The sequence below is a fragment of the Megalobrama amblycephala genome, linkage group LG2, assembly GCF_018812025.1.
Source record: "Megalobrama amblycephala isolate DHTTF-2021 linkage group LG2, ASM1881202v1, whole genome shotgun sequence".
In the NCBI taxonomy this organism is placed as follows: Eukaryota; Metazoa; Chordata; class Actinopteri; order Cypriniformes; family Xenocyprididae; genus Megalobrama; species Megalobrama amblycephala.
The window spans coordinates 53,390,168-53,403,956 of record NC_063045.1 but is presented as its reverse complement, the minus strand read 5'-3'; positions in this window follow the sequence as shown (position 1 = coordinate 53,403,956).

Here is a 13,789-nt window from a genome sequence, read left to right as displayed (position 1 = left end):
ATGGTTATTGTAGTTCTAATGTGCATGCATTTACTCATCTCAATTTCACAAAAACAGATTCAGTATTCCTCACAATGAATAAAAACAGTGAAATACAAACTCAGATTATTATGCAAACCTGCAATAGGCCTAATTAAATGTTACATGACACAAATATACAGTACTTTATCCCGGTTTCACAGACAGGGCTTAGATTAAGCCAGGATTAAGCCTTTTCAATTAGGACATTTAAGTAGCTTTTATAAACGTGCCTCAGAAAAAAACATTACTGATGTGCATCTTGAGACAAAACAATGGCTCTGACATATTTTACGATATGTTAGTGCAAGTTGCTTTCAGTTAAAACAGCTCAAACACGCATTTCAGTCAGGGACTATAGGCTTAAGCCTTGTCTGTGAAACCGGGGGTGTGTATATTATATTATATTATATATACTCTTATTAACCATTGTTTTTGCTGCTGACCTTCAATGATCCAATTCATCCATACCAATAGGCAAATATTAATTTAGATAAACATCACATGTGTTTTTTTTTATTGTCAATTTTTTTTTTTATTGCTAAAGTAAGAGTGTTGAAATTTCTTCTCCTGTATCCTATTCTTCTGCAATCCAGAATGGCAGCACAGCTGAAATGTGTGTTTGAGCTGCAGTCTCTACTGTACTCTACTGTATCTTAAGGCTGATTTATACTTCTGCGTCGGATCTACGTCATATCCACTATGCTGTATGCTACGTGGCGGTTTTCATTCTGCATCATTGTTCACATTGATTTTTCTTTTTGACCCTAGAGAGGGGTTCTAGCAGACCAATCATAACGCTTGCGGTCCGCATAGAATTGATGCGTTGTTACATTTTTGGAGAGGTGTATGTCAGGCTACACCATAGGCTACGCGTACTACACACAGCTTATGATGTACAGTAGCTATGACTTTTGGTGTGAAAGGGCCTTTACATTTGCCAAAAAGAGAACTTTTGTTTTTTGTTATTAAAAAACAAGCAAGCCCAGCCCGGGGAGTATTCCAGAAAGCTATGTTAATTTACCGTCACATATACCCTGAACTCTCGGTTGATTGACCCAAACCTTGCTTACCCGAGGTATGCTGATTCCAAAAACGCATCTGGGAGTAAGTTCAGTCAACCCAGAGTATGTTCCCAGTTAACACACAAGACATTCTCAACAGACCAATGGATCGATGATTCATCATGGAAACAAACCCTAAGAAAAAGAACACCAATCTATTTCCTTCTTACATCGAAAAGTAATTTTACATAAAAAGGAACTAAGTACTGCAATTAGTTACTTTTTAGGGAGTAACGCAATAACATTTAGGGAAACAGAATAGCACACTCTAACCTTAAATATTAACTTCAATACAGGACAAAAACAAGATTCAAACTGAAGGCTTATATACAAGCAAATAAAGGAGCAAACGAGATAACTAACAAGGTGATTCACAAGGCACAGGTGAATGGGATTAACTAGTGAAACACATGGGGAAAACTGGGTCAAGTGGAAAACACAGAAGACAATTCCAAAAACAAAGGCAAAACACTCAGAGTTTTATTGGATAAATATTCAGAATGATTTTAGCACATTGTGTTAGTGATAATGGCTGAACTTGTGCTACAGTCTTCAAGGGCAATGTCTCTGTTTCCTTGTGTGTCTTGTGATTAATCACACGGGTAGTTCAATCTAAATTTGTCTGTTAGTGCTCATGACAAATTGTACATTTATCAAATAACTAGTATTTTGTGGATTTCCTCTCATGTGTGAAGGACTTGCGATCCATTATTTACATTTGTCCACAGATACAATTATCATCTTCAGTGAGCGATCTCGGCGCTGTGTTGGTGCTGGGCCTCGTGGGCTGTATAATTTGAGTGTCTTTGTAACAAACTATAAATCAAGCCCGAACAGCACCCGAGGATAAGAACAGAAAGACACTCGGACTTCAAAGCCTACAAAAAGAGAGCAGGTATTTGACAATTATAACATGGCATGAGCAGCACAGCCCTACACACTGTGGTTAGCACTGACAGGAGGAACGCATACTTTTGTTTGGTTTGTTTTTGACAGATTCCATGATGGTCATGTTTGTGGTTGTGCAACGAGGAATCTGTTCTGTATCTCTACAGATCTTTGTCCTTTCACTGCCTGCAGTCTGTATCATGTTCTCTAATCTGAAGAACAGTGGCAGCTGTATAAGTCAATAGTTCAGTGCTAAAGCATTACTGACAGCTCGTCATACCAAGGATACCTGTCATCTTCCCAATCTGTGCTGTACAAGGTCTCAGAAAATATTTGCATTCTGTCATGATTATTTGGTCTTATAATTGATAAATGAATGATTTGGGGGCATCCAGCCTGTTCTGTGCTCAGATATAGGGCAGAAAGACAGACAGGATGAGAGGTCAGGCCTCTTCCTCTGCTCCGCTTTTATGGAGGCTGTCTAGGCTGATTGACGCCATCCCCTAAAACAATTACACGGCTAACAGTTGGACAGTGAGAGTGCAGTTACTTTGGGACTATTTGTCTTGTAGACCATGGGAAAAGAAGGCAATTTTGTCTTGAGCATAATTTGTCATTATTAACTGCATGGAAATGTAGATTTTTTTTTTTTTTTTTTGCTCTAGACGTAAGCAAATGCTATATTAAATGTCAATATGATTATATGTTCACATCTTACCATGGTTATTATCATTAACTAAAACTATTAAAACATTTTTGTCAATAAATATTAGTTGAAAAAAGCACTAAAATACTGGAAATAAATAAAAACTAAAAGTAAAACTGAAATAAAAAAATAACAAAAATAAAAATGTGCAATATTAAAAAATAAAAATAAAAGCAAAATAATGAACAAAAGCACATTATGAAATTACTAAACAAACAAACTAAAATTAACATGAAAACTAAAAAAAAACTAAAAGCTAATTCAAAATCTTAATAAAACTAAAATAAAGCTTAAAATGACATTTTTTTAACAGTCTTTTACAGTTTTACATTATGTTTTTTATGTTTAAGACAGAACAGGAATAATAGGCAGAAAATTAAATTTTTACTGTAAATACAACCGAATTTTAAAATAATAATAAAAAACACTAAATAAAACAAACATGCACTCTAAAAAATAACTGTAAAACAGTAAAATACTGGTTTCCATTGAAACAGTAATATACCGTAAAAAAAAAAGCATTCTTGTTAATATTATCTGTCGTTTTTGAGAAAGTAGTCTATAGGCCTCTTTTCTTAAAATGACAAATATTACCCAGAATGCATTGTTTTATGGTATATTACTGTTTCAATGGAAAATGGTACTTTACTGTGTACATTTTTCAGTATTTTTTTAGAGTGTATGCACACACATTATATAAATATAACAAGAACAACACAACAAAAATACAATTATGAATCTGTATTTGTTGAGCAGTAGAAACTATTTCTATTTTAGCTAATTATATGTTTTTAACTATAATGACCCTCAGGCTCAGAGATTTATTTTTTGACATGAAATTGATTGATTCTGTTCAGGTTTGAGGTGTCAATGCCAAAGCCGGTTTTAATTGACGAGTTATTCATAATAAATATTTCCATTGAATAATCAGGCCCAGGAAGAGATCAGCACTCCACTCAGCAGCATCTGATTTATGAGGGGCCCCTAAGAGATTTATGGCCTCCCAGAGAGAGCATGAAATCTGCACCTCGGACCGTCCAAATCTCTCCCTTCTGACAGATGACAAGACACTAGCAATTATCAGCCGCCAAGAATAAATCAAAGCCTTTACTGCTCGTCCTGTGACGCCCTTAAAGAAATAACCGTTTTCAAGGTAAAGGGAACCTGCCTAACCACACTTTCCTGAGATTTGTAAATCTCTGGCCTGAGCTTCTGTAATGAGCAGTTGTTACCCGCGTCTTATTAGAGGTCTGTAGAAAGCGTTATAGATATTTATTTCCTGAGGGACCGTTAACGTAATGAGTGAGCACAGCTCTGTCCACTAACCTTGGCTTTGCACTGGTATGTTAATGCATGTTTGCAGCACTTCCAGAGGAATTTTCACACCTCTATAAAAGTTGCTCACTCTGAAAAGGATTTCCCCCTTCCTTTTAAATAAATTAAAAAAACATACACACATTTGTTTTATGGGGACATTCCATAGACATAATGTTTTTTTATACTGTACAAACTGTATTCTATTCCCTAACTCTCTAAACACAACCCTCACAGAAAACTTTCTGCATTTTTACATTAAAAAAACAATCTAGTATGACCCCCCAAAAAAATGTTTTAACAAGATCAAAAATATATGGGCCAAACTTTATTGGTGAAACAACTGGAAAATAATAGATTCTTTTCTAATAATTTGTAAATTAATATGGTCAAATATTTTTTACACAACAATGTACTAAAAATGGAAAAGTTTTTCCTTTGCATTTTTCACATATAGACGACAATGTTGTCAAAACGATCCCCATTCACACTGATCTGCAAAAACGACAAAAAAAAAAAATGCTGTATTATGCTGCCAGGCCAGTAGATGGCGATGTCATTTTGTAAAGAAACATACGCGCCTATAGACTGAACACGTAATACGCATGTGCATGACATCGCCATTTTCACAAACTACGTTTTTAAAGTTTACACTGACAAAATAACGGCATCGTTTTCAAAAACTTGCACTATGAAAGCCATTCTCAAAAGTTTACATTTTCAGGCCCCCAAAGCGCCATTGTCGTAAAAATGAACAGCCCAAAAATGCATTAAAAGTTTTCCGTATTTATTTGAAAGCGGTGTCATGTAAATGGCCCCATAGAGTCCAATACAAATTTCCCTTTGGGGACAATAATATATTTTAATTTTCAATTTTCTAAAGTTGAAATGTCATTCGATACCAATTTTGAGTAGCACCAAACATCTTGTTAGTTTACTTTTGTACAGATTTAATTGAATGAAGTCAGAATCACTTAATCACATTATCGTCATCAGAAACAGAATTCATTCCCATTCTGCTTCAGTCAGGTCAGATGAGTAATATGGAAATGTACTGATATAAGAGAAAAGCAAGGACGTTCAGTAAAGAGACCTGTGAGAGTAATTTTATGCTGTATCTATATTGTGTTACTGTGGGAAGAGGAGAGGTGACTCTTGCGCTCTTCTGTTCTTCAGGCTTAATATCCTGCATCTGACTTTAGAGTCATCACATTTCCCACTCTCTCCGCCGAGGCGAGAGTCCTGTGAGTCACACGCAAACACGTATCGTCTATGTGTTGATGAGTGACTCAGGAAAGTGTGTGGAAAATATCCCTTGAGAAGAAGCTTTAACCATTATCTGTGTATACAGGAAGTCATCAAACTGCAGCATAGGCCTGCCTCTTAAACAGCGTGCATGTGTATTCAATATGAAATGCCTTCAGGGAGCACTTGCTCACACATATCTACAGTATGCTGACAGAATAACAAGGGTTTACAAGAGTTGTCATCATGGTGGTAAAGCTGTGACGCATATTTGTTTGGTAGTAACCCAACATAAACAATACAATATAGTGTACTTGTTACAATTTCTTATTTTCAAAAGTGATGTGCATGGTGAGAATAAAAACTTTAAAGTCACCATGAAATCAAAATGGACCATACTTTCCCCCCCCTTTTTTTATGGAATATTTCAGTATTTATTGTAAATGATTTATCTGTGCATATCAATATTATTATTTTTTAAATCTTTAATTTGAGCTCATCTCATCTCTTCTCTGATAACGTGTTTACTGGCGTGAAGGCAGGACAACCTGTCAATCACATGACGTCACAGTTATAGCAAACTACAATGATCTAATAATTCAGTCAAATCCCGATGAACGAAATCAAGCCCCGCCCCACATTTTTTCTTGTTCAAGAAGATGTTTCACTCGGATATATACCAATAGAGAAGAAAATTATTGCAACTTCTGTTTCATGCTGACTTTAAAACGTTTAAATTTATAAATAATAATAATAAAATCTCCTGGCACTATAAATATGTGCAATTTTATACAGCATGCAATGAGAATTTTTTTTTAATTTATTTCTAACACACACACACACACAAATCTTCTTATTTTTGTGGTGAAAGCTGTTTGTCCCACTCCTAATTACAATTACAGTCTACCTACATGACTCATTTTTGTTCCGGTATTCATTCATAGTCTTCTTGGTCTTCTCCACCAATGGGATAGTCATAGTCCTACATAACTTTGGTCTGGGTCTGCTGCTTAATCTTAATGCAAACCTCTTGTTGTCATTGTTCTGTTTTAATTAGTTGTTTAATGGAATTGCTATTGCCTGTCATCTTCTTTTTTCCCTCTTCACTCAGTCAAATTAAATGTAATATACTAGTCTTAGAGTTTTATGTTCACTGTATGGCTTGTGGTCAGTTATTATACAGAGTCATCACAGAGAGAGAGAGAGTATAGAGGTGTGCACATTTATGAATGGTTCCCACGCCACTGAAAGAGCAAACTATTCTATACTCATCCTATGAACTAGACCTTAAACTTTAAATAAATAAATAAACACAGTTTATATATCGACTGCCTGGCACCCATGGAAGATGTTTATGACGGTAGCAGCACCTAGTGGTGAAAGCCTGATATTGTACCAGTTCACATTTCAAATAACATCCCTGACCACTGTTCAGACAGCCAGATATATTTTTATTGGCAGATAAATATCCTTAAACCATTGACTTTGTTTTCACATAACCTTAATTTAAAAACAAAAAAAGTTGCTTAAAATGCGCATGCGCACATAGTTGAGCGTCGCTGAGGGGAGGCAACATAAGGGTAAGTAGGCTAAATCTAATGACCTAATGTTAATTTTGGGCTATTCCTTTAAAGTAAATGGATACAGTATATTACAACTTTATTAAACTCCAATACCGCTGGGACAATTTAGCTGTAACTAATAACTAAGCTCTTGACAAACGTGCCAAAAAAAAACTGTCTTCTGTGCTCTCGCAAAGAGCGCCAAATGAAGACCTGTTGTGATGAAGAAACATGTTGAAAAAGAGATGCAAACTGTAAAAATAACAGTAATTAGATAATAATTAGACAATAATTTAGATTTGTAGGTACTGGTAGCAACTTTTATTTAAGGTATGTTTACGTTGCCATATTTCTCACATATAAACGAGCACTCTGGATGCCCAACGTTTCTGATATGTTTAGTCATGATAAATATTAATAAAAAAAAAAAAAAAGAAAAATCATTATTTCTGTATTTCAGACGATTAAAAGCCAAATAGTATGTATGACAGGGAAAGCTCTTAAATTGCTCTGTTTTTGTCCGTTAAAATAGCGCGTTATCTGTCATGACAGCAGAGGGCGCTGTAGTATACTGCGCTCAGAGGAGCTATGAAATTACGCTATCACAACACCTGCAGCTCGGATGCTCGTTCTTAGTCGATGAAGTTGGCACAAGAAACAAACTTTTTAATTTTTTTCTTTTCTTTTTTCTTAAAAATATATATGAAAGGCAGTGTGTTTGATACTTTTCTCGCCTTATGAGTTTATCAAAAGTCTGTATGCGTTCACTTTTTGTCTGTCTGTTTTTAAAAACAAGTGTTCTTGTTGCAGTAGATTTTATTTTATTTAGAGCCATCTCCTGTGCAACATCTGTTTTGTTAACATTAATGCTTTACTCCAGGGACTGTTTTCATGCCAAAGACCCCTTGGTGGATGAGATTGGATACGAACGTTGCATTTTCAGCCTGGTTTATAATAACTCTCGTTGTAAATTACCATATTAATGTATACACCGATCAGGCATTACATTATGACCAACTTCCTAATATTGTGTTGGTCCCCCTTTTGCTTCCAAAACAGCCCTGACCTGTCGAGGCATGGACTCCACTAGACCCCTGAAGGTGTGCTGTGGTATCTGGCACCAAGATGTTAGCAGAAGATCCTTTAAGTCCTGTAAGTTGCGAGGTGGGGCTTCCATGGATCGGACTTGTTTGTTCAGCTGCAGCACATCCCACAGATGCTCGATTGGATTGAGATCTGGGGAATTTGGAGCCAAGTCAACACCTCAAACTCGTTGATGTGCTCTCAAACCATTCCTGAACCATTTTTGCTTTGTGGCAGGGCGCATTATCCTGCTGAATGTGGCCACAGTCACCAGGGAATACTGCTTGGGTATACAAGGTATGTGTCAAATTAACATCCACATGGATGGCAGGACCCAAGGTTTCCCAGCAGAACATTGCCCAAAGCATCACACTGACTCCACCGGCTTGCCTTCTTCCCATAGTGCATCCTGGTGCCATGTGTTCCCCAGGTAATTGATGCACACACACCTGGCCATCCACGTGATGTTAAACAAAGCGTGATTCGTCAGACCAGGCCACCTTCTTCTATTGCTCCGTGGTCCAATTCTGATGCTCGCGTGTCCACTGTTGGTGCTTTTGGTGGTGGACAGGGGTCAGCATGGGCACCCTGACTGGTCTGCGGTTATGCAGCCCCATACACAAGAAACTGTGATGCACTGTGTATTCTGACACCTTTCTATTGTAACCAGCATTAACTTCTTGAGCAATTTGAGCTACAGCACACTACCCAAATGCATCAGTCAGCCTTGGCCGCTGTTCCTTCCTGGGACCACTTTTGATAGGTACTGACCACTGCAGACCGGGAACACCCCACATGAGCTGCAGTTTTGGAGATGCTCTAGCAATTTGGCCCTTGTCAAACTCGCTCAAATCATTACACTTGCCATTTTTCATGTCACATCAACTTTGAGGACAAAATGTTCACTTGCTGCCTAATATATCCCACCCACTAACAGGGTGCCGTGATGAAGAGATAATTAGTGTTTTTATATATATATATATATATATATATATATATATATATATATATATACACACACACACAGACATTTTATTTATTATCCATGTTCAGTGTCAAGCACTACATTACATTTTAATTTTGCTTAATTTTGAACTTAAAAAATAATAAAGAATATATTTGATAAGAACTATTATAAAGCACTGCAACAGCAATACTATTGCAATTTACCTATTCTCCTACTTCCAGTGTCATTCAGACTGATGGTGACACTGATGATGACCTTGAAATTCTGAATGGTCCAGCAACTTAATTTTTGTGCAGTTTTGGAAGGTAACACTGCTATATTTGCAAATGATCTGTGGGCATTTTAACTGTAGATCCTGCTGATTTGCTGAAATACTTTGAGATATGAGCAAGTATTTTCTTCCTAGGCTTTATTTAAGGTGCCATCTAATGTTCATTTAGTCTTTAAAAGCTCAACCCGACAATAATTACTCTGCATCTCTCCTGCACTCTATGTTATTTCTGCATCCGCTGAAATCCATTCCCACTGATGATGGCAGATTCGAGATGCCCTGCTGGAACCTTCTTTCAGAGATCAAATATAATGGTCTCAAATAAGCGGGAACAGATGGACTCGGATCTATTTTAGGAGTGTGATGCAAGCAAGAGAATCTGACGGATGCTTAGAAGTTTGCATAGCAATCTTGGTTACTTTCCAGACAATTTTAGTGTCAGGATTAATTATTTATGTTTGTTGTCTAATCATTCTGTTAAAGAAAAAACAGACTCTGTTTTTAGCTTTTTCACAAAAAAAAGTGAGCGAATCTCATTGGTAGCAAAAACCAAGAAATGCATTGAAGAATACAGAGGCTAGACCTTAAAGGGATAGTTCACCCAAAAATTCCAATTCTGTCATCATTTACTCACCCTCAAGTTGTTCCAAACATGTATGAATTTCTTTTTTCTGCTGAATGCAAAATAAGATATTTTGAAGAATATGGGTTTCTAAACAGTTGATGTACCCCTTTGACTTCTATAGTATGGGAGAAAAAAATAAAAAATACTATGCAAGTCAATGGGGTCCGTCAAATGTTCGGTATCTGACATTCTTCAAAATATTTTCTTTTGTGTTCAGCAGAAGAAAGAAATTCATACAGGTTTGGAACAACTTGAGGGTGAGTAAATGATGACAGAATTTTCATTTTTGGGTGAACTATCCCTTTAAACACCATGGAGAACCTACAGCAGTTCTTCTAATAATCATTTTGCTACAAAGCTAATTCATAGAAGCTATAAAAGAGTTTTTGGATTTTTAAGTGTTTTTATCATTTTATATATATATATATATATATTTCAATTAAATTAAAATTATGAATATTGATTGTTTATTTGAGAAAGTACTTTTTTGTGGGGAAAATGGTCAGAATAAAAGAAGATAAATACATTTGAGACACAAGATTTTTTTCCTTGTTGTGTCTTGTGTATTTTTTGTAGAAAATCTTGACACATGGATAGACATACATTATTTTTTAGCTTTTTTTGGTCTTGATCATGTCTGATCTTAAACTTTTCTGATTACTGTTTCAGTTTGTCCAGCTTGCAGTGTCATAATTGCTAGTTTCCAGTAGGTGGAGCTGTGTGCATACCGCCAATGTTTTAAAAGATCAGCTTTCCATGAAGGTTTTGATTTAAGTGTTAAGTTTCCTTGGAGTCAAAGGTGTTCATTTGAGCTCTCCAGCAACAAACACTTTGATGCATTTCAGGTGGATGTGAAGATTATGTGAGACTTCAGTTTCTTTTTTTCAGTGGCTTTTGCCTCTGTTTATTAGTCACAGTGCAGGAGGGACAAGAAGTTATTGAGGTGAGACAGGGGGAATGGGCCTGGCTCATTGTCTCTAATAGACTCTCAAACCTGCATTACTTGCGTAAGCACGATGGCTCAGGCCTGTCAAGAACAAGTGCTGCACCGCGGCTCTGACAGAGAGCGTCTCATCTGAGTGAATCTTCACCAGATGTCTGACCCGTATTCTCTCAAACTCCTGCTGTGAAATGCTCTTAGTTAAAAACAAAAATGACCTAAATGAGTCGAATTCAACATCTTAAAGGGACAGTTCACCCCCAAAATTAACAATCTGTCTTTATTTACTAACACTTATGTTGTTGCAAACCCATATGCTCCAGTAGGGACATAAAAACTAAAAAGCACCATAAAACTATCATTATATTCAAATTCTTTCAATAAGCCATACGACAAGCTTTGTGCGAAGAACAGACTTAAAGTGAAGTTATTTTTCACTGATAACTTGCCTTTCTCTCCACTGAAGCTCACATTTACATTGTCATTTAGCAGACGCTTTTATCTAAAGCGAATTACATCACAGGAACATCACAAGCAATTTATCATATGATATTGAACAATACTTTCAACAGTAAACTAGAAGCTGGATTTTTTTTTTTATTATTATTTATAGGATGTTCCTTCAAATAGTGTGGCAGTAAACTAGATAAGTACAGAAGCTGGATTAAAAAAATGCTTGAAAAATTATATTGCCTTCAATTATTGTTATAGTATGTCACATTTGGTTATACACATGTGATAACCAACATTATTTTGGCATCAGTTTATGTAAATGTAAACTGTTTAAAGATACTTTCAAAATTTAGAATTTATAAGTGACAGAATTTATTATTTTTGAAGTGAATGATTGTTTTAATACCAAGGTGAACATTGTCTTGGCATCAGTGTTAGATTAGTTACTGGCAGAGTAATTAGATTACTCTTTCTAAAAGGTATTGCATTACATATTACTTTCTAAATCCCATATCAACCTCGACCAGTTTAACAATACAAGGATAGATATTTTCATCCTTTCAAATAATTAATATAAAATTGCTTGAAGTGACCAAAGTATTTAAAGGTGCCCTAGATTATGTTTTTAAAAGATTTAAAAGTAATATAAGTCTAAGGTGTCCCCTGAATGTGTCTGTGAAGTTTCAGCTCAAAATACCCCATAGATTTTTTTTTTATTCATTTTTTTAACTGCCTATTTTGGGGCATCATTATAAACACGCCGATTTTATGCTGCGGCCCCCTTTAAATCCCGCCCACAGAGCTCGTGCTTGCCTTGAACAGTGCCTTAACAAAGTTTACACAGCTAATATAACCCTCAAAATGGATCTTTACAAAGTGTTCGTCATGCATGCGTCGGATTATGTGAGTATTGTATACTGTTATATTGTTTACTTCTGATTTTGAATGAGTTTGATAGTGCTCTGTGGCTAACGGGTAATGCTACACTATTGGAGAGATTTATAAAGAATGAAGTTGTGTTTATGAATTATACAGACTGCAAGTGTTTAAAAATGAAAATAGCGACGGCTCTCTTGTCTCCGTGAATACAGTAAGAAACGATGGTAACTTTAACCACATTTAACAGTACATTAGCAACATGCTAATGAAACATTTAGAAAGACAACTAAATATCACTAACAATATCATGTTATCATGGATCATGTCAGTTATTATTGCCCCATCTGCCATTTTTAGCTATTGTTCTTGCTTGCTTACCTAGTCTGATGATTTGGTTGTGCACATCCAGACGTTAATACTGGCTGCCCTTGTCTAATGCCTTTTATAATGTTGGAAACGTGGGCTGGCGTATGCAAATATTGGGGTCATACATATTAATGATCCCGACTGTTACGTAACAGTCGGTGTTATGTTGAGATTCGCCTGTTCTTCGGAGGTCTTTTAAACAAATGAGATTTATATAAGAAGGAGGAAACAATGGAGTTTGAGACTCACTGTATGTCATTTCCATGTACTGAACTCTTGTTATTTAAAGGTCCCGTTCTTCGTGATCCCATGTTTCAAACTTTAGTTAGTGTGTAATGTTGTTGTTAGAGTATAAATAAAATCTGTAAAATTTTAAAGCTCAAAGTTCAATGCCAAGCGAGATATTTTATTTAACAGAAGTCGCCTACATCGAACGGCCAGTTTGGACTACATCCCTCTACTTCCTTCTTTAATGACGTCACTAAAACAGTTTTTTGACTAACCTCCGCCCACAGGAATACACAAGAGTTGCGTTTGTAGAGTGTGTTTGTCGCCATGTCGTCGAAACGCTGTTATTTTCATCCCGCAGTCCAATCACCGGGTCTGATTCCGGCTCAAATTGATAGGGTAAAATTAAAGACATGTTTACAATAACACTGAACGCGTGCATCTCCACGTTATGGTAAGAGGCGTGACCTTTCCGGGCAAGGAGCGCTAAGCTGCTGTCGAATCACAACACAGGAACCGCTGGCACAATCAGAACTCGTTACGTATTTCTGAAGGAGGGACTTCATAGAACAAGGAAGTCATCAGCCCGTTTTTATGACAGTGGAAACAGCGGTATACAGATAAGTAAATTATGTGAAAAATACTGTGTTTTTTTACACGCGAAACATGAACACATGTTATATTGCACACTATAAACACAATCAAAGCTTCAAAAAAAACACGAAAAACGGGACCTTTAACTATGCCCAGATAAATTCAATTTTTCTTTCGAGGGCACCTTTAAAAGGAAAAGTTTATATTAAAAACATTAATTTGGATGTTAAAGACACAATATGTACGATTTTGGATTAAAATAATCAAAAACTACTACAACAGTGTTATATATTTTGTTGACTTGTGTACTTACATTATCCCAGATGTTTCCAAGAATGTTTAAATCCAGAGAAATAAGCAATTTGAACCAGGACACGGACCGTGTCCTTGCGTCGCCTATCAGTGACATCATACCCACCTTATCCTCGGATTTAAAAGTTCTGCTGCTCTCGAGACGTATGCCGCACTCATTTGTCTCTCATAATCGCTCCAGCGGCCTCGTTCAGCTCCAACATCACTCGGCCCTGCTCTGCTTCATACTACAGTAACATTAATAAACTCATCCACGAATATGATTTCTTCCCGA